The sequence below is a fragment of the Pectinophora gossypiella genome, chromosome 14 (assembly GCF_024362695.1).
Source record: "Pectinophora gossypiella chromosome 14, ilPecGoss1.1, whole genome shotgun sequence".
Lineage (NCBI taxonomy): Eukaryota > Metazoa > Arthropoda > Insecta > Lepidoptera > Gelechiidae > Pectinophora > Pectinophora gossypiella.
In genome coordinates, this window is record NC_065417.1 from 6,193,907 (window position 1) to 6,217,588 (window position 23,682).

Sequence of the window (23,682 nt, forward strand, 5' to 3'; positions counted from 1 at the left end):
TATTTACATAGTGCCGAGGCGCGGACACCCGCCACCGCCGCCCACACGCCGCTACATTGTTGTGCCCCGTGTAACCAGTAACCACATGTGCTAAGCGCCATCCGTGTCGCAACACTAACAACACCACATTCCATACACTCCACAACACTTAAATATCATTCAACAGATACACTGTAAACTACAAAAGTCGACAATAAACACGTAATTCAACGTTATCGTAATGATTAAAGGGCCCATAAATTAGAATTGAAATGCCTATCATAATCGATTCACTTTAACAATGAACAATGTTCTAGAGCTTGCTACTCTAATGAAATATCAGTTTCCAGTTCATTTTAAAGTTATGATTGAACGAGATAAGAAATCAGGAATATGAATACTTTATCTTTATCTACTTGTTGTGTTAAGTAAAGAAAGTTGTTTGTGGTAGTTTTTAAGTTTGATTTGAAATTCAAAGATCTATCGGTGGCGATAAAAATCGACTCGAGTTGCTGCCACATTAACATTAATTACAAAGTTCACTGACCGATGGCCGGCAATTAGCTAATTTACTTGAGAATCTAGCTGCATTATAAAAATGCGTCGACAAAAATGTAAAGCCAACATATTTATTTTAAATTTTTGGTCATTGTGCTCATTTATGTTACACGTGTTGCTATTGGGTCATGATTTCATGTTATGTCTACAGTCAGCTGTAGATAAGTGAACGATAGTAATAATATGTTAGACGTAAACATAGTACGATGCAATGGTATCGTTGTATCTGGTGCTGTGACCCCGGTCGGCCACGCAAGGACCCGCGAGTCGCGACGAGAGACGATGCCACTACGCGACTCTAATATCAAATGTCCACAATGACACACAACTTATATACATAACATAAAAAAAAACTTATTTTGGACTCAGTTAATGGTACCACAAACAGAAGTGTAAAATAACGCGCTAAATTTATAATAACTGATGTGGGAGGCTGTATGGACTACAGCTCTGAATTAGTGTAATGGACATCGGGATTCCAGAATAAACAAAGCAAAGTGGTTAGCTAAATGTATGATGTCGGGCGGGTGTCAGCGCGGCCCACGCGGTACCAAATGTGCCCACGTTATTTCAGATACACATTAGCCACGCAGCAGTAGCCCTCCCCAAACCGGGTCGGTGGGCCATTTAAAATTCCTCTTTCCCATGCCATTTATATCGGAACTTTTTTAATAATCGGGACACTGCGGCCACTGCAGTCGACGGTTATTTGTGGAATGCAGAGAAACTCCAAATTATGTTCCAGTTCTGGCCAAAGCAGCGACAACCCAAATATATCAATATAAATTTAAAATATAATCTATCCAGCTTGAGGCCAAACGTGGTTATATACTTGGGCACATTATTATTAGCAAGCGGCAAATTTAGATCCTTATTTCGGGTGACGACGTGCGCGGTGGAGCGTGAGGTCGCAAGAGTTTGCACCTTAAAATTAAATTTCCATTGAACCTAATAACGGTTCAAACGCGGCGGCTGAACCGTGAAAATCTTGCTCGCTTCACAGCCGGCTGACTCACGCGCCTGACGCCGACTCGTTCTTGCTTGTTACAACATGTCTTTAATATGTATTACTTTGTAGACAAATATATTCTACATACCTACCTTCGGCCTGTCGATAAACTTCCACGTCTAAGTAGCACTGTCTCTAACGTGGATTTTATAGATAATATAACACAATAGGAACCCTCGGCGCCGACAGCAATTTGATTCATGAGCCAACTCGAGTCAAGATCGATCGAGTAATCAATCAAGTGGCGGGTAGCAACCTCTTCAGCACTCTCCCCTCACCTGTCAAACTTACCACATCACACAGCAATCCGTGCCATTGACGTCCGGAATGCGTCTGGGAGTACCGGTTCTCTGAACCCAGACTTACTCAAGCATCAAATTTCAGTCAATCTCAACCGTTCTGAGAATACATTTGTCAGATTGCAAAACAAGAAACTTTAGCACCGGGGTTCAATGGAATTTAAATAAAAGGTAACGCTTAACACCTTGGCAGATTATGTTTTGTTACATTTGAGGTTAAAGCCTTTACTTTATTATCTCGATTTCATCGTAAGTCTGCCTTGTTTTAATCGTAGTATATCAATTCAATAGCTGCTATAATTATTAACGTACCTAGGTACTTAGGTAATATGAATACTACAACAATTAACAAGAAAATAGCGCAAACAAAAGAAACAATTTCCATGAGATAATGTCTGAAGCCTTGTAAGAGGCCGAATAAATAGCGAGGATATTTCGGTTTAGGATGAAATATTAAAGGCTCTGACCTCCGGAGGACGATGTAATATTTGAGCTGACAACATTATGCTGAAGAAGACCTATAGATCTTTACCTTTACGTTCCTACATCTGAGGATTGCTAATATGACAATTATTTTGTTGTAATTTTGTAATACATAATAGTCACAGTCAGATAATACCAATCAATGTTTCATTGGTGTCTTTCGTCTGATCTTTCGCGTTCAATAATGACATTGATACCCGAAAAAGCATTTTCCTTGGAAACCAAGACCTCCTTGTTAAAGCTAAGCACAAGACAAGTGTTCATTACAAAGAGGTCGTATACGTTATAGTATGGTGGAGTATTTAGTCAGCTATCAATGACTGTAGGCTGTTTAGCATACAATCGTCGGTAATTCCTGCAGGTTAGTCACGCGGCGCTCTGATCAGCGCTTATTATTCCATAGAACTATCCTACGCGTGTAGCCGCCACGGCCGGCATCTTAACACAGCTATAACTGTCCACCGAGGTCACCACTGATATGTTTGCAAATACAACAAAATAGGACGAGTGAATGACAAGCGCATACTACTGATAAACGCATTGCTTACTTTAGCAATCAACCCAACCAGTTTCTAGGAGCGCTATTTATATTCCGAAGATTGTCGTGTCTTTATATCTGTGTCTGCGCGTTATCGCCTAGGTCAGCATTTGAAATCGATTTTTAACCTATTTCTTTATCGATGAATCACTCATTCTAGACATGGTGTGCCATCAAGAGTGCGTACGTGATAACAACAAGTATACGGAAGATACTCATCATGGACTGACGACGAATTTTAATATTGCGATTATTCTCAGTGTACTAAATCCAAATAGATTCCGAATAGATATAATCGACTATTGCCTAAATAGCATTGTTTATTACTGTGATAAAAAAAGAAAAAAAAACATCTTAGGTATTGTTACATTATCACGGGGCAAAGTTTTGCTTGTGATAGGAACCTCCGCCCTTCTATAACAAGATTTATTATCTAACTACGCTAGTTTTGATACTTAGATTGAATATCGATTGAATTGAACACTCGGCAAATCAATCGTTCAAACTCCGAGTCGAGTACCTGTCGGAACAAATAGCCTCTAGAACATAAATTAGCCGGTTGCATTGTAACTGGCAGGAGTAGTAAGCATGTCAGGCATGTTAATAGCACGTTTAAAAGAATGGAGGTGGCTGCGTGGTTGGCACGACGCCGGGGCTTGGCAGAAGCACGGCTATTGACGCGCGATTGATCGATCGGGCAGCCGCTTTACTGGGCTTGATAATCCGATTCTAATCTACACTTTCAAGTCACAAACAAACCTCTTAGTAAGCTACTGCCGTATGTACAAGGACTGGTTTATTTATTTTCAAAGCCTGTTTAACTTTAATTTCGCGGATGTATTCCCTGTCTCGTCAGTTTATTAAATGTAGCTTTTGATATTTTCTTGACTCGTAATTAATAGCGTGGAAATCTAAGCCACCTTAATTTTGACTTAATTTAACAGGACTAAAATTAGCTATATCTCTTTCTTGTACCTATTGCAAGAGAGGGACAGCACTAGTTTAATTGCTGTCAAACTAAAATGTATGTTCGCCCGAATAGGCAAACTCGCTTATCTTTACGGAACCACATTTATCAGCTTATTTACAAAAGAACGTATGAATGTACTAGACACGTCGGCAAATGTTTTGATATTCAAGGTTTACGCTCATTACCAATTCCTACAAATCTAGTATAAATATTTTATCTATGTAGAATAAGATCCTTGGAAGACAAGTAACGTATGCTTTATATTATAATAATAATAATAATAATGAAACACTTTATTGCACACAAATTCACAAAACATTTACAGGATAAACTTATTCTAAGGTGGGCAAAGGCGGCCTTATCGCTAAGAGCGATCTCTTCCAGACAACCTTCGGCAGAGGATATAGTACACTTGTACAGCTGCAGTGTAGCGCGCAAAAAAGTAAAATAAAATAAGAGAAAGAAAAAATAAAAAAATAAAAAATATATATAATTACATATATTTACATATATTATGTGTGTACTTCAATATGAACAAGTTGTTTACATAAAAAATATATTATCAAAGGCTGTGCCCCGTGATATAACAAGTCACATTTGTTATTATAAGTACTTACTTATCCGTAACGAATATATGTGAGTTAATAAAAACAAACAGTATTATCGCTGGTTTTTCGTTAAGTTCATGATAACGTTGTTTTGCGGGTTACGTGTAGCCGGCGACATGTTCGTGATGAAAACGTGATGCCGCGCAAACAGACCTTACATGATAACTTCTTCTTGTTATGAATCTATAAAGCTTTATTATTTATTCATATCAAAGATGTCGCCTGAAGAATCGCCTCCATTTTGAGGTCCTACATCATGTATGTAAAGCAGGTTAAATTATTCATCAGCCTAGACACAAATATCAAATAGCTATAGTCAGCTTGGTTGATTATTCTTTAACTATCTAGTACATTTTTGTAGCCTTAAAAAACAAAATCGTAACGGTTTCGTATACGTTTTTGAATATAATAATAAATATTAGTGAAATTATCTTTTATGTGCGCCCAAATTTGTCTATTATTACGCGCCTTATCGCAATGTATTTATACTGCACTTCCCGATTTGTTATGTTATTGGGTTACATCGAAACAGTGAGCGGCGGCGGGCCGGTGGGTCGACTGATAAGATAATTGGCTGTAAACACTCGTGTTACTAGGTGACCTATCTACTAACCCCTACTAGAAGTTACTGTTACTATCAATAAACCTACTTCAGCATTTTAAACCAATATTCTCAGTACATTTGTACGTAACGAACGAGTCAGCATTCACACAATATTATAATTATATGATTATGATTATACAAAGCAAAATAGGTAATTATAATTATAACCTGATCATATTAGTGGAATTTGTATTCGAAATAGTTTACGTAGCAAAACGTCAGTAATCGGCAGAATTTAATTTGTGAGACGTAAACACGTTTGGTTTTCTCGCAAATAGCTATAAATTACTGATCTATGTCACCGTTAGCGGCGAGAATTTGATGACTATAATACTTATCTATTTGTAAGACTTCAATGCTAATTAATTAATGTTATAGTGTTTTAGGTATATTTGTAATACACTTCAATTATTTAGAAGTTTGAAGCCCAGTATGCTGAATTGATTACCTTTATTGGTAGGTAACACAATTCTGTAATAATTGCCTGTCTTGATAAGCCTTGATTGCATCATCATCATCCTGCCTTTATGCCACTCCAAGTGCGGTTGGCACAACATGTATTTCTCTTGATTGCATTAATCGCATTATAAAGATGCGGATTATTCATCATTATATTTATTCTATATCCCATACAGTAAGTAGGTAAGGTATGACATACTTACCTATTACAGTGCAACCAAGACGAATATCCTTAGGTAAGTGCATCACTTTAGTTCAGGTTTTAGGGTAAAATATCTTTGGATTTACCGCATGTATTCCATTTTTTTGACATAAAATAGGGACCGACATTTTGGTTTTGATACATACCTAATAATATTCTTTACTTCAGGCCAGGCTCCGAATTTAATTTAAAATTTTCAAAATGTTTCTAAAAACAGAATAGCGTAGAGCCCCTAATATAGAGTCCCTTATTAAAAACTCAAGATAAAATGTCCTTTTTTTCCCCGTAAAAACTCGCACAATTTCGGTATTTATTTTTTACTTTCAAAACAGTGGAATTAGAAAGTCTTTCAAGACAATGGCCGCAGGGATGTGAAGCTCCAAAAACGCAAATAGGTAATTTTCCTCCTTCGAAACCTTTAACCTCCAACGAAATGTTTCGGTAAATATAGTCCCGAAATTAGACGGCCATGTAGAAATTTTATATAAGTTAGATTTACTGTTGGTATAAATATAAAATGTATGTCTTGATGAATAATAAATAAATGAAACCATGATATTTAATATTTTGGAATGTAAATCCGCGGGTATTGCTTAAGAACTCGCTATCTTTATGGCTTTTACGATTGATGGCAGTGTCATAAATCTCATTAAGTTAAAAAATAATATATATCTTAACTATAAATATTTATGAATGTAGTTTAAAAACAAGTAGCGGTTGGATGGGTGGCTTAAAAGCGGTGACATGGAAACGAGTTGTGTATCAATTGAAAGCGTAAATAATAAATATTTGGAAGTGAGAGCTGCGCACGCGGATGTGTCTCGTGACGTCACAATGGGCGCCACCACGCCCGCCACACATATACCACGTAACATTCTGTTATACCTACATACAGTTCCTTTTATCCAACATGCTACAGCAAACCCGCAAGCCCGTTTTTATAGCGCGGAAAACCGGTGCGTCGCGTCGGCTGAAAAAGCCAGCGGCTTTGGTGCGTATGGCTATTCCAATTAACAATACATAGAAAAATATACACAAGTAGGTATAGTTTGAAGCTACCTAGACTAATATAAAAGTCAACTTCTTATCTCATGTCAGTGAAAATATTTTTAATTAATTGTCAGTGTTGACAATCAGTCTATTTGCAACTATTAAATGTACTAAAATTAAAACATTCCAATAATAAATAATATGTTTTCGAAACCAAGTGACTCGTAAAAACGGTGTTATCAGAATTTCATATACCTATCGCAGCCACATTGCTAATTAAAGCGAATAAATGGAATACTTACAACTGAAATTGTTCTACGTGACTTGTCTATCAAATCATAGTCACGGTTGTGATATATTATTGACAATTAATATCTTAATAACATTGAATTATGATTATATGAATTTTACAGATCCACTTACGTTAAAAAAATGTCCTACAGCTTTAAGCCTGATTTACTGACGGCGAAGGTAAAACGTAGGTACAGTAAGGTAGGTAATATTCCACGGATAAAGTTTTCTGTATATCAGAAATGGACGGGTTATCAAACAATTACTACACACACAAAATGTACATAACGTCACGTGGTTTCTAGAAGACACGGCACTAGGATGTTTAGGTCGGCGGCGGCCATGTTGACAGTTGCGCACGCGCACTTCGAGGAAGCCTCGTGGTCAATGAGAGACGCGGGCTGTTTGCAAAACTTTTCACGGAACTACCCGGTGGATGGCGCGCGCGCTTCTCGCGATCCGGCGTCGGCCATTGAATTCGATTTCCAAATATGTATGTGACGTGTCCGTGAAATAACACCTGGCATTTGACATTACCTCACTCGCTGCCTGCGTGGAGCTTGTTATGTCCTTTACATAGGAATTATCGATTCTTCAAAACTTGATCTAAGATTTTACTGCAGATTTTTGTAATATCCTCATTCCATTAGTTTTAAGATCATCGATTTAAGAGGATCTTTAATAACAACGAAGATCAAATGGATAATCACAAAAAGTCAAATATTGAAACAGAGTGATAGATAATAAGTGAAATTTCCATCTTGTTTGAAAATCAAAATATTAATGTATATCTGCTACTGAGATTGTTTGAGATATAAGCAATGGTCCTTCATTGAATTCAAGTTATCAAATTGAAAGGCGAGTCGAAACTAACCACAATTGTGTACAATCACGGCATTTAAAATCAGTACTTGCTTTCACCTATCTATTATTAGCCTATGGATGGAGAGACTTCGCAAAGGTTTGAATTTGATTGGGAAATTATTGAGAAAATTTAGATTGCAAAATACATCTACCTAGTCGCCTTTTTGTACTGCCCAAAAGTCAAGGCAATGAAGAAAATGAGCGTGCAGAATCAACTAATTTGCTATGAATAACAACAAGGTAGGTACGATAAAAACGAACACAGCCAGCTGTACTAAATCCAAGGAGAAACGGACTTGATAAGAAAAAACTGGTACCGTATAGTTTCCTGATTTAACTATTAAATGTACCATAAACGTGGTACAAATGAACACATAACAGCCAAATGTAAGGTTAAACGTACCATTAATAACTTTAGCGCTAAACATAACTACTGAAAACTAGACGGTATTTTAATCCTACGTAATTTAAATTCTGCGCGAACAAATTTGAGTCGAAACGTTTTTTACATGTGACCTTTGTATTATTCGGTTAGATACAGCCTTGTTTGATTGGCGACAACGACAGCTGTTAATTTCACCGGAACAGCACCTATCCGGCACACAAAGTGTGCAATCTATAACTTTGTCGTGTAGTTAGTGCTAGTTGGTGGTAAGGCACGGTAGAATTAATAGGCAACATTGAACTTGAACGCGCGGTGCGTGTGCGCATGACGTCATCGTACACGTGCGCTCAGTGGCAAGGCCGGCCCGCGTATCGCCGGTATCGCTTACACCACTAACTAACCGTGAACACAGTCCACGAAACACTAAGAAAATCACCACCCTATTTGACAAAATTTATCCTATAGGTATGATACGTATGAGAATTGGTTAATGTTAGTGTCGTTCCTTTTTGTTTCCAATTTGAATAAGAGAATTTTGGGAAATGTAAAGGGTGTATATGATTGGCCACCTGATACGACACGATTCATTTATAACAAACATTATAGAAGGAAAAATTGAAGGGAAGAGAGGAAAGGGTAGACCTAGGATAACATTTATGAAACAAATAAAAGAGAAGGTGCAGGTCGTGTCGTATCGGGAGGTGAAGGTTTTGGCGGGAAGAAGAGAGGAAAGGCGGTTAATCCACCGACAAGAGCGCAGCTCTTAGAGAGAGAGAAAGGGTGTATGTGTTTTTCTGCGAATTTGGGATAAGTTTGGGGTTTTAAGTGTGTCAGGATCGAAGCAAATGGAATTCTATAGTCTCTGCTTACCCCGGTGGGAAATAGGCGTGAGTTTATGTATGTATATTGGGGTTTTAACTTTATAATAAAAATAATGCGTTTCACATTTTAAGAAACTTTTACAAACACAGTTTTTAGTTAACCAGATTGGTCCAGATCTGGTTGCCGGCAGGCACTCCCTAAAAGGTCTAAGCCTGAAATACGGTAAGAGGGAAATGTTTTTTGCCGTTCTTCCTGTCACTTAAACTGCTCTGAGTACCATTAAGGCAGGGTCCACAGCGTCATAGAAATATTTCTGCGGACTTTCGTGTAAAATTACATTGTTTCCTATGTATTAACACGATATAATACTTTGTTGTGTCTTACCTTTTTTTTAAATATAATAGACTCACGTTTGACCACTATCTGACCTGATGGTAAGTGACGATGTGATACATACTTAGAAATGTTTTCTTTTTATTAATTTTCTATGATCAAACGTGAAAGTTCGTCGGGGAAAATGTGAAAAAACTGAAGGAAAAATGAACTGAGTATTTTTTTTCTGGGGAAAACGACGTATATCACGTAGCTACCTATGTACAGTCATGAGCAATATAATGTACCCACTTTAGGACTCTGTCGCACTAACATATTTGACATTTAGTGAGACTTACAGTTCAATTTGTCAAAAATTTAATGTGACATGGTATCAAAGTGTGTACATATTAATGCTCGTGACCGTACCTATATTTAAGTAACCCAACATTTATACATTTCATAGCTCCTTCTTCGTAGTACATTACGTAAAGCGATGGAGAATAAAAATAAACAGTCTTATGCACTTATCGATAGCACTGCTACTTTGTCTATCCGTCAGTCCGTCTCAGCATACCTATTTATATTACATAACGCCTTTCTAAGGTCGTATGCAATCAATTACCATGTAACACAAGAATACGTGTTGCATAACGCATTTATCTTCACGACTTGTCTTACTGTATTACCGTCATCATCTCTCGTTATCCCTTTTTCACGGGGTCTGTTTGCTTAAACTAAAGATTTGACAGGTCCGGTTATAGAAGCGACGACTGTCTGGCTTTGCAACCCCATGGGAAAACCAGTCTCATACAGGTCATATAAGTCATATCTCCGAAAACCTCACGATTATTTCCTTCACATCCCCTATCCCTATTCGATTGATCCCCTATCATCATACAGTGTATCGTTATCCACCTTAGGACTATGTATCAAAAGTGGCTGCAAATGGTTTCTTGATTATTTGTAGTTCTGCCTACCCCTTCGGGGAATACGGGCGTGAGTTTATATATGTATGTATTTCCTTCACAGCTGAGCACAGGATAATCACTAATCTAAAATAATACAAATATGTTTTCGAAAATCATTGCTTTTATTTAAACCCGTGCTCGATTTGAACCGGCTACCTCACAATGAGAGTGAGACATTCTTTTAAATAGACAACCACAAATATAACAGTATCTATTTATACATGTAGAGTAGGTACGAGTAGGTGCATAAAGTTAAAAAAAACTATTTCCTTTGGTTTCTATCTTGTCGCTGTTAATTTCGATCGATAAAACCTAACACACGTTTCTAGCTTGTCAATCCACATTATGTTTTAAACATTAACCAATGATAATTTGTACAAAACACTTAACTTTGGATCTTATCTGTGGCATTTGTAAACTCATTGAAGTATTTTATTCCATAAATTCAAACCGTTTTATCAATGTGTAGCAATTATTGAATTGAAACACGCGATGAATGACTGCCGTAGATATATAAAGGTACCATCGTAATGGATTTTACTGATAAATAAATGCCCACATGTTAACAGATAGTAAAATGATAGATAAAAATCTTGATATAAGGAAATTTGCAGTCGTGATATATACCTATTTGTTTTCGTAAGTCTTATCTACGTAAAAGTTTTATCTAATCCTATATTGTATTTTACGCACAGTTTCCACATTTAAAAAAAAAAAAAAACACTAAAATCGCACGCTATAAAATGGTAGGTACTATACTAGTATAATTTTCAATCAAGTTACTATAAATATTGTCATCAATACAACAACATTCGGGCATCGTATTTGCGTATCGTATGCTTGCATAAGCTGGGTACATTTCGCAAGCTGCAGCGGCGGCGGCGCGAAAGCCGTGACGTAACCGGCGCAGGCGCAGCCCATTGATTAGACGGCGGCGGCGCCGTCAATGTAACCGGTTACTTAATCCCAGTAATTCTTCAAAAATAACGATAAACTCATGCTAATGTAAGAGTAAGCTTGCATTTGCGGTCCAACTGTTTTGTTTTATTTCCTAAGTGTACAATGCAGTGTTTTGTAACAGGTACCAGCCAACTAGACTTCCAACTCAAGGACTGACTCACCACCCACCGTATCTAACCAGTTAAAACCAGAGCAAAACCATTTACTTTTTCCATAATCTCAAATGAATTAAAACTATTATTATACCTACCTATTATAGCTTTTATGTTATTTTGTTATGAAAGAAGTTTAGATTATTTATTAAATTGAATAACAAAATATTATATAATGTCGTAATAAAACTGTTTTTTTATTCAATTGAAAATAAATATTAAAGTATTGTTCAAATGTTCATAATGTTCGCCTAAGGAACACAAGTAATTCAATAATATATATTTTTAACACCCATAAAGAGAAAATTAAATTAATAGTGGTGGTGTAATGGTTAACAAGCTCGTCTCGGTTTGACAAGAGCAGGATCAAGTCCCGTCCTAGTGAGACTTTTTCGATTTAATTTTGTCTTTGTAAGTAATTTGCAGTATCGAATACCGTGCCCGATGTTTGGTACGGTACTCCGGCTAACTAGTTAATGCCATTTGCGGGGAATCTACAATAAGTCACATTAAAAAAATAAATCGATTTGGTACAAGATGCTCTAGGTTGTATGCACTATTATAAGAGAAAAAGTTAGCACAGTGTGTTTTCACACAAGTATCTTGCTTTTATCATGCCTGAATAAAATATCATTTATGCAACTGCGTCTTTCTCCAGCGATACAGTTAGATGCAAAATGTGTGAAAAGTGGTATAAGTAGTGGGTACTGTGCATTGTACGATATCAAGCGAAAAATTGAATAATACAATAGCATGGATTTGAATAAAATATGGGAATCAATTTCAATATACAGGAAAAAGCATTGTTATTTCACACAAACAGTTGTTGAACATTTTTGAACACTGCAGCATCCACAACAAACTAAAAATAGTACCGGTAATTGCTTACAGTGACATAAATTATCTGTAAAAATAGTGATAATTATTATCATTATACGGAAAATTATTTATAAATATATAATGGCTTTTCCCTGGCCTATTTAATTTAGTTGTTTATTGTGTATATACGAAAAAATATAGTAGATAATTGATCACGGCGGAAAGATACATTACATAAACAAACAATATGTGACTGAAAAGTCGACCTTATCTCTTCTATGAACGTCCCACTGCTTGGTACAAACCTCTCCACTACCCTGCTCCACACCGGATGGACAAACACTCAAACCCGGGAAAAACCAAACCACAAAAGAGAACTAAGTTGTGTAATTTATACCAAATTATACAAATTGATTGTAAAAAAAATAACAGTTTTTTATGGTGTAAATAAAGTACTTAAGTTTGATATTTACAATTGATTAGGTACATAATTGGATGCCCTTTAAGCTACATAGAATTACAATTTCTTCCACATAATATCCTTTTTTTTACTTTAGGGATGTACTTAATAAGTTTTAGTGCAATCTACTCTGACCCGCGAGCGTGTATAAAACGTCTGATGAATGTGGAGGAAGCAGGAGAAATATGTCAGGATCAAAGCAAATGGATTCCATTTGGAATGGAAAGTAGTCCTTGCTTATTTGTGAAATAGGCATGAGTTAAATTTAGAGTAAAATTGGCCCCGAATCCTGCAGACACCTCCTAATTTTATTTTAAGTAATACCAGTAATTTTCTTATCCGCCGAAAAGGAAAGGGAAGGATGATTGTCAATAATTGGATTTTAAAATGTATGAATAACCCGTGCGAATTACATAGGCATCTCGCTGGTATGCAATTCGTTTGACGTGCTGTGTACTTAATTCTGTCGGGTTATTGGCCGATATAAAATTTTTGGGGGCCTGTTGTATTTCCTAATGTTTATAGTCCTAAAGTCGATTTTCCGAACATCATTTTCCTAATATTTAATTGTACTAATGTTCGATCATCCTAAATATTGATTATCCTACCGTAATACTTGTCCTAATATTCTTTAGTTCTAATATTAATGTCCCTAAAGTTTGAAATTCCGAATTTTTCATTCCCTATATGATCTATTTGACATATTTTGGTTAGTTGTGACCATCGAGGCCCGAAGGGCCGAGAGGCGGCGGTGAAGGTTCTCTATTGTATTCCCTAAAATTTCTTATCCTACTTTTTATTTTCCTTCACATTTTATTTAGGACTATACATTTTAGGAATATAAACGATTGTAACTATGGACATTAGGGCTTACCATCATTAGGATGAAAAAAAATAGGGCAATGAACACTAGGAGTTAACAAAATAGGACTAGGATCATTAGGACATTCGATACTTAGGACTAAAATGTGAAGGAAAATAAAAAGTAGGATAAGAAATTTTAGGGAATACAATAGAGAACCAAAATTTTTAGATGGTTGTTTTAGATTTCTGTTTAAAATTGACTTGTATTCTATAAATTTCATGCCTGTCGACTACCCGTCCCTTTCTTTTTCAACGGATAAGAAAGTGACAGGTATAACTTAAAATAAAATTAGATGGCGTCTGCAGGAATTAGCACCATTGTATCTTTATGATTTATTAATAATGATTAAATAGTTTATTTTGGTATTCACATGGGTATTTATTACTTACAGAAAGCTCGGTGAGGTGTGGGTACTTAGTGCATCTTGCGATGGAAGCATCTAACTACCTCAATTGGGATATACTCGTGAGCTTATGTTACTTATTATTCATAAATTGTTTATTTATCGCGGTATCTACATTAGTGATGAACATTTTTTTTTCTCCCAAAACACTAGTCATTCAAATTCAAAAATATCTTTATTCAGTAGGTAACATATTTACACTTTGAATCGTCAATTTTTACATAACGAACGTCTCATCCGCCTAAAACTACTGCAGCTTCCACAACCTGTATAGCCGGGGAAAAGAATCTGCAAGAAAAACATCGGCACAGGGCCCTAGACGTTCTTTTAAAAAAAACATAAAATATTTTTATACAATTGAGTAATTCAGCTGCCTAATATCAGTTCTCAGGCAGTTAATCCCATGCATTCATATCTTCTAAGTAATCACTAACTTTAGTGCTGTTTAGTGTTCCTATATATCTATCCGTGTAACATTACATGCTGTTTAGTGTTCCTATATATCTATCCGAGCATTATTTATGTAGGAACAATTGAAACAGTATTGTACACATGCAAGGTCATGCCATTGTGTTCTATTTGGTAACAAAACAAACAATGGCCCGTGATAAAAATCGGAGATAGTTCGCCATTACCCTACCGTTTTACGGAGCAATTACATAAAGCGTGCTTTGTAATTGAACTGTGAGCACTGATACAGGCTTAATTAACTTCAGATAAGGCAAGAGGAACGAACTAGTACAAGAGCATTATATTTATAAGCGTCTTTTTTTTTGTATACATAAACACATAAATAGCCTATATACGTCCCACTGCTGGGCACAGGCCTCCTCTCAATCAACCGGAGAGGGTATGGAGCATACTCCACCACGCTGCTCCACTGCGGGTTGGTGGAGGTGTTTTTACGGCTAATAGCCGGGACCAACGGCTTAACGTGCCCTCCGAAGCACGGAATCAACTTACTTTTTCGGACAATCAGGTGATTCAAGCCTGAAAAGTCCTTACCAAACAAAGGACAGTCTCACAAAGTGATTTCGACAATGTCCCCATCGGGAATCGAACCCGGACCTCCAGATCGTGAGCCTAACGCTCTTAACCACTAGACCACGGAGGCTTGTTTGTATAAGGCATATTTAATTCGTTGCTTATTACTTTGTAGAGTAACCGCAGTTTTATCTCAGAATAATCACTTACCACTTTACAAATAAAAAATAAACCAGGGATGAACGTGGTTTATAAGTATTTGACAGCCAAGCAAAGTTCAGTCGAATTTTACCCACGTACATCCCTGGTTAATTTTTTATTTGTAAGGTGGTTGGTGTGCATGCAAATGTGTATTTGGGGAATTACCCCTTTCTTCTAGTAATATACAGTAGTGTAGATCAAAATATGCTCAAAACCACCTGCACCTGGACCGGATAACGAAGACATATATTGCCCAGAAGAAAGATATATCTCCGTATATATTCCTTTATATTGTATTTAAATTTTCGCATGTTTTGAAATGTCATGTGTAAGTCCCGTAACCATGAATTCCTTCGCCATTTACACCGTAATTTAATTTTCTTTTGACATTTTCACTACATTCATCAATAATTTAATTATTGTAAACGTATTTTCCGGTGTAAATTGCAAAACCCACTTTTTCTGAGTGGTTTTGTGAGTGGTTTGAAGTTTATTCCGTAACCAATAAACTGGTGTTCAATCTTGAACCCGACATATTGACGTGATAATTGAAATGAAATTATACCAATATCGTTGTTATTGGTCAGTTACATTGTCTGCGTCTATAGTTTTCGTAAATAAAAAGAAACTGGTTGACATTGCGGAATAAATACTTTTCACTTTTGTTAAGTTATAGATTATGGTACCGAGTTCTAACAAACATTCCCGTTTCTACCTTGCAGTTTCTACCAATAAAAAAGCTCCTTCTAAAGCATTTCAAAAAACGATAGCGGCCCCTTATTATAAGGTCTCACAGTTAGCCAAATATCGATTTACAATTATATAAACTTTCCGTCAATACACAATGGCCTCCCAATACACAAGTTTCAATTGTATATAAAAGTTTGCATCCACCTGTTTATTTCAGGGTTCGGTCGCTAAGCGCTGTAGGGCTGTGTTGATAAACATTGCCCTTAACAAATTCATTGTTTATATACTAACAATGTGTGTTTGTTCTGTTATTATTTAAATGCAAATTGTCGCGTTTACTATTGTTCCGGCCGGGCGCCGGACAACGCGGGCACTATTCGGTAACTTGGCAACTGAAGCTATATAAAGTATTAGATTACAAGGTCGCTTTTTCTATTTAACTAAGTGACTGAGTAAATTAATTTATCAAATTAATAAACGATTTGTGTCTTTTTAAAATTCTATGTCCTTTCTAAATAAATAACTTACTTATTCCAATCTGTTTGAAAGCAGACAGCGCAAAGCGTCTGGATTCTATTCTGACAAACAAACAATTTCCAAAATTCTTCTTGATAGGAACTAAATTAATTCGAAATAATATCTGACTCGGACGGGACTTGAACCCGCAGCTCTTGTTAAGCCGGGACGAGCGTGTTAACCATTACACCACCGGGTCCTCCTCCTGTCCATGCGAAAGTCTTTCGATCTATCTAACGTCATTCAGCACGGGTAAATGCTATAAAAACAAAAATCATTTAAACCAGTATACTCTCTAAATTGTAGCTACTTGGTATATATTGATAAGAGTTTATTGATTTGAACTGTGCTCCCAAATCTTCCCACGCAGTACATAATTAAAAAAATATATAGTAAATCGATTCTCTCATCGTAAAATCGAGTATAAAAAAACAGTTTACACATTTTCATAAGACTACAATACCGATCGGTAATCGCAACGTGAACTGGCCACCTGACCCGTGTTTACACTCGACACCAGACACCGGCTGATCGTGAGAAATGCACGACAGATTTAACACGGATCAGCTTCCTAGCCTTATTTCACGCTTACGTCACTCCTGCTGTCTTATATCGGGGTAAGAAGAAATGCTAATAATGCCACATCTACGTTTCTATAGATCTATGTTTCTCCTAAGCGACCCATTGCCATAATAAAAAATAAAAAAACAAAATCTATGTTTCAAGGGCCTTTATCTGTTCTACTAGGTCTGACAGATGTTGTTATAGGTAATTTAAAACAGATATAGGTAATGAAGTGATGAAGCTACATGACTAAATGTGCAAAGCCCAATAAGTATCACTTCCACCTTATATCTACCACATTTATGACAATAAATTTTCATTTCATTTCATTTCATCATGTCGTCAACTTATAGTAGAAACCAGGTCTGCGCTTTTTTAACAATCACATTCTGATATTATTTCCTTCAACAAAACAATGATTTCATATTTTTTTTACTTGGATTAAAACTAGCGTGTCTATTGCGAGGTTTTGTTATTAACAAAAATCACACCTGAATGTGAATTTTCAAAAAGCCACTGACGCTTTTCAGTCTAAGGCAACAATAAACTAAACTAAATCCATAGAGGTATTATTCCTCTCAAGGTCTACTTAACTTCATGTCATTCTTCCGAGAAACCCGAGTCTCCGGAAATACCCAACATAACCTTAGACCTGTTTGTGTTCATCTTATCATTTGTAGGTGATCATTGCATAGCATGTAGGGACTCTGGGTCTTCCGGGTTTATTCAATTGATGCATTTAGTATATATAACATTTATAGCATCAACAGATATACTGACTCGGGTTTCTCGGAAGAATGACATAGATGGGTATGCTATAGGTATATTATTCCCCTGAAGTTAGGTAGACCTTGAGAGGAATAATACCTCTATGAATTTAGTTTCAGGAATTTGCTGTTTAGTCGCTTTACTTATACCTATAGGTAATATTACATTGTAGAAGTCAGTATTAACGAGTTGTTTATTTAAATTCGAAGATATTTAAATTTAGCAGTGTTACATCATTATTAGGTACGCATAGGTATTGCAATACTTCAAGGACAACTCGTTTCTACCTGTTTTATCATATCAGTGATCGATACCAACCGATAAACGTTATTATTATAAACATTAAAATTCATAATACATATTATATTCTTAATAGTTAGTGTGTAATGTCAATAAACGTTAGGAGTTGTAAATATATACAAAGTCCAAAGTAGTATGCTAATAAATGGTTATTTGTCACGTAGTTAATAGAGATAACTCATTTGTCGTGTCGCGCGCGATATACTGACACCAAGCTACAATATAGGTGGTTGGTCAAACGAGAACCCTCACTCTACAGCGTGGTAGAGATTTAGATTGTACGTTACATCTCCTCACCTAATTTACAGCTTACCGCTGCCTAGTTGGGGAACTTATGTACCTACGTTTAAACGTAAATATTTGGGTTATTTATATTATTCGTCGGTAAAACTGCCGAACTTCCTTCCTGCCATTAAATTTTCGCTACACGTTTCTAGAATTGTACAAATAAACATTACCATTCGCGCATTTAATTTATTTTAATACTTTATTCTATAAACTATGTATTACCTCAAGTCTTAATAGCGTTCATTCATGTGTGTTAATTGTACATGCATTTAAAAGTGAGGTGTTGTAGGTATGTGAGTTTATCGTGGCTAATACAGCTGATAGGCGACCGACGTAGGCGGTAGCTCGCTCCTTGATAACACACAGACACAAACACACACACACACACATGTCACACACAGTTCTCCACGCTTGTGTTACACTGTTGGTGATACAAGTCATGATATCTCTTTGTTTTCTTTGCAACTGCCGCTTGTTATCTGACAACTGGTCATCGTTTATTTAATTTAGTGTCGTGTATCCTTACGCGGGGGCTTGCGAACTTCTGCTCTCCATTCGCTCCACTTATTTGAAAAGTGTTCTGAGTAACATTATACGATTTATATCTCAACGTTGTCAACATACTCAAATCGACCATTGTCTTGTTATTACACATTATCTTTTAGTTAAAGAGTTAATCTATTTTTCATAATAGAGTTGTACTTTATGTCGCTATTTTCTCAATATGTTTGAATGCATCTAAATTCATATTTAGCGACGTCTGAACTTGCAAAAATAGGTGGTGTAGGTAGAACTACCTGTCCTTAGCTGGAATTATGCCGGCGATCAATACATATGCCTAATTTGGACTAGACGGAACTAGGTCTCGACTCCACTCGCTATACATATCCTACTAACAACTTTGGCAATTAGTGGACTCCACGGCAACAGATATTTCTAGCAACATTGCTTTATTAAATTATGTCACAATACCTACCTATCTACATTTCATCAAGATTCATTTAACTAATTTAGCCTTTGTGACTTTTTCTCTATATTATATAATTTATTGATATTTTCCTTAGCTGTTTTGTTAAAATACAACATTGCCTATTTGGCTTTCAGAAAATGATGCGATAACTGTAGGTACCTAAACACTTTATTTTTTATTCCACGTGCAACAAAGTATGCAAAGACTTATTGTTTAGAGAGAACTTAGTTTCTTGAACCTATGAAGGCTTGACATTAATTATGTTCAACATTCTAAAATATACACAACTTTGTTCAAGACTATTTATATGCTATATGTATGTAGTATATATGCACTTATTAGGACTATATTACCAAAATACAGATAAGCACAGAAATGCCCTTGGCTCTGGGAGCCATGTGAGTCTGCAATAGCACCCCAGAATCCTTGGTCTTTCTGATAACCCGGAACGAGACATATTATTATTAAATTTAATTCTACTTTTAATTGAAAGAGTAACGTTTGACACTGACATTTTATGTGAGTCCACAACAATATTACCGTGTCATTGAAGCTTAAATTGATACAATAAAAGTCGCAAAAGCCGTGTTGGACACGCCTTTAAGGGTTCCGTGGCCAACTCTACATTGTGCTAAATCACATTGTGATTCCACTTTGTATGAAATAAAACATAGAGTTACGTAAAGATTTATTTAAATATAATTAATAACAAGCATATTCCAATTTATAAAATAATGTTGTATTCGAATATTTACTACTGTAATACGAAAAAGGACATTGGCAGCGTTTTCTCTAGCGAGACTGGATCATTCCACGGGGTCCGTCGTTCCAAGGCATTTTGTTGCATTTTATTTTACATATTTACCTACTTATATTTGACTAGGTATGAAACTGGGAACCCTAATAATTGGAATGGACTGTCACATGTCAGATACATCTGATGCAACACAAAATTAACAATTATTTCGTCATATTCAAGACATCTTAATGCCAAACATTAAATTGTGTTACTACACGTATCACTTGTAAATATCGTGAGCGAGCACATAATAATATTTGCGGTCATTCTGGTCAGTTTATTAATAATTTTAAAAGGAAAATAGTTTCATAATTGTACCTAATTTTAACGAAAAATGCTCGACAAATGTTTGATTTATTGTCTTATTCTCTACAGACTTATGAGTCTAGTAGCGAAAACATCTAAGCAAATACAAGTGTTTAATTACTAATAACATAAAGAAATATACTTAATACTAATGAGATACAAATTGTAGCAGTACTAGTAGGTAATGTGGAATCTACATTTGTCTGTGCATATATCAGAGCGTTGTTACGTTCTATACAATTAATTGTGCATGTCAAAGGCTAAGCGTGCAATTATGTTATTTATTACATTATTAACCTTTATAATGCGCAAAACCGCATTCATTGGACGTTTCCTCGTTTGATATCATTTGGGCTTCAAGCCGAAAATAGGTACCTAAATTGTAAATAGTTGAACCTATGACTCTACATTGATAACGGCTTAAATTGCCTCATGTTTCGCTGGTCTCCTTTAGTGAGAAAAATACTTGATAACAAGGAATAGAGGGGGTCTTGTTTGATAACATGATTATATATATATATATATATATATATATATATACACACACACACTTTTACTTTGAATGTATTACGCAAGTAATCTATAACCTCCTAAGGCAATAGTTAAACAATGAGATTTGGATTTTAAAAGAACATTCGGTCTTACGACTTTAAAGCAACTATTATACAGCCATTATAATGAAGTTAGAAGGAAGTTTTATTGCGTGTAGCTTCATGTGTGCTTAGATTTTACGGCAGTATGTGGCCTTCTAGTATAAAACTAATAATAGCTGCTAAGAGGCACATAAACCTTACCCTAGACCAAAGGCTTTCAACGCCAACCTTGAAACCCAAAACGATAACATCGCAACCGCTTTCTAGGCTTACACAAAATACTAGGGATTTACCATTATGTAATAGGAGAGTTGGCAATAATATTAGGGATATTATAGGTAGGTACTCCACATAGACATAAACCACAAGTATTGTTCTATAAAATAGCATTATAAGTCTCAGTTGTGGCATTCTTACTAGAAATATAAATGTTTTTTAGAAAGACTATTTCTAATGGGTCAATCAATATTTTTTTTTTTATCAAATCACGAACAAAAGCATTAACAAATTATCACATTTACGTAACGTACATTGTGTTTTGATATTACAATTTTGGAGAATGACAAAACAATAATTGCTGTTTAATCAAATATAGTAAAGTAGTGGTCTCTTACACAGTGGGTCGAAGTTTATCAGCCAAGCTGTGTCTGCCTGCGACGTACTTTTCCTTCTCGACGTGATCTAATTATACCCCCTTAATTACAATGAATAAACAACAAGAACCATTGTAGTAACGCCGAAGTAGCTACTATTATCGTCTCCATAATTGCTACTCAAACGATCCCAATATACCTACCTACAATAAATCATATCGTGTCTTTTCAACGTTAAACTTCAAAGCAATAACCTTCATAGAATTCACAGAAAATCGTCTGGGATTTAGTATAAAACGTAATTTTTTACGTAAGGATACCTAAATCAACCGAGTTTATCTGGCTTGACGATATTGGATGGCGGATCGAGTTGTGGAAAGTGTACCGTGCACGAGGTGTTTATTGCCAACAATGCAATATTACATATACCGATCGGTCGGGCGGCAGGCGGGCGCGACGACACGGCACGAGCACGACACTCACACTTGTTGGCATGCATTTGGAACGTGAACCCACCCGTCACACAACTTCACAGTTTACAAAAACTAAGCAATAACTACGAATTATCTTTTCAATGTGACATGGCTTCTATACGTTCTATCATAGCTCTACCTTGGTGCTACATTCCCAAAGTCAAGTGAAAAGACGTGCAAAGGTCTTCCGTACCCCAAGGTTAAAGTTAGGTACCAAGCAGTATCAGTAACACAAACAATGTAAGCAATAAAGTTCGCCAAAACTGAAAAGGTCTCTACCCAGTTTTGAAATGAAGGTCTTGTGACAGTTGTAAATGGTCTGGTTGGGTGTGTAGGAGTTCCACAACAAGACAGGTAGCGGGGAGGCCGACGGCGCCGGGCCAGCCGGCAGTGGCACGCTCACTGCTCAGAAACAACCTAAATAAAGCGGCAGGGAGTAGCCGTCTCCGGCGCGCACACAGGCGCGCGGCGCACACTCGCGCCCGGCCCTCGCCGCCCGCCGCGCCCACGCACACACCCGCACCCAGACGAAAATAAAATTCACTCGTATGCGCCATGCAAATAGGAAGGCGGCCCATGCACGCGAGCCGAATGAACGAACAAATCCTTACGTTTCGTGGCACTGTAGCGAGACGGTCACGGGCGCAGCATCTCAGGCCGCGGGTCACAGCAGCGCTGGCCGGCCGGAGATCTCATCCGCGGGAAAGCGCCGTCGACCACTCCGAACTGGTTTCGTACGCTCGGATTCCGATGGAAAAATACACGGTTTGACGTCCAAGAACATTCGGCACTCGCGGTATCACGCGCCGGTTGCACTGCGGTCGGGTCACTCGGCAGGAAAATCAACCGACAGAGATTAGCATGAATGATATCATGTATGACGAAGACGAGCGGACGCGAGTGCGACGTCGGCGCGGGTCGCAGCGCGACTGGCGGCTAGCGGCTGGCGGCACTACGCGGGGCGCCGTGCGTAGTGAGTGGCCGTGAGGCGCGGGGACGAGGAAACCCGGCGAGAGTACGGCGCGCCCGCCCCCGCGCCCCGCCCGCGGATTAATCACGTAGTAAGTATACCCCTCCGCCGCGCCGCACCGCCCGCGGCGCCCGCCGATAGAACCTGTGCCCAAACGATACATAAATAAATACTAAATACAATATGAGCACTCGTCGTGCCAAACTGAAACCGGATACTTCTCGAGGCAAAATGAATTCCAGCGTGAGCGTTGCCACCGAATGTTGCCTCGTGTCGGGGCTCACAATGCCCACACGCTTACCACTCCAACTTGTGATGCAACTACTAGGCAGTTCGAAAGTTATCAATAAGCTCGAAAGATCCTGACACGCAATCATTGATGAAGAGTCGTTCGTGAGATCTACTGAATGAAAGCTTAAAACAACAGGATCCAAGATTTAGGTAGGTAGGTACAGTCTCTATGACTGACTTTCAAAGCCTAATCAAAATAATAAAATTCTGCGCCGGGGGTTCCCCAGTCCTAGACAATTTGTAGGAAACGTTGTTTTCGAACCGGTCTGTAACATACAACATACAGTGTATGTTGGATATAAATTTGTTGCATTTGTTTTATGATTTCGTTCCCTGCAACTACTAGGAAATTTAGATATTTATGAACTACTTT

At 37.1% G+C, this 23,682-nt stretch overlaps 1 protein-coding gene across 2 annotated transcripts in view; it reads right to left on the minus strand.

Annotated features, from left to right (window-relative positions):
* Window positions 1–23,009, minus strand: part of LOC126372524 (ataxin-1) — a 41,223-nt gene extending 18,214 nt beyond the window's left edge. For both annotated transcript variants that reach the window (XM_050018332.1, XM_050018331.1), the window contains exon 1: window positions 22,660–23,009. The gene's annotated coding sequence lies outside the window, so the exon portion shown is untranslated. The remainder of the gene's footprint in view (window positions 1–22,659) is intronic.
* Between the last annotated feature and the right edge of the window lie 673 nt (window positions 23,010–23,682).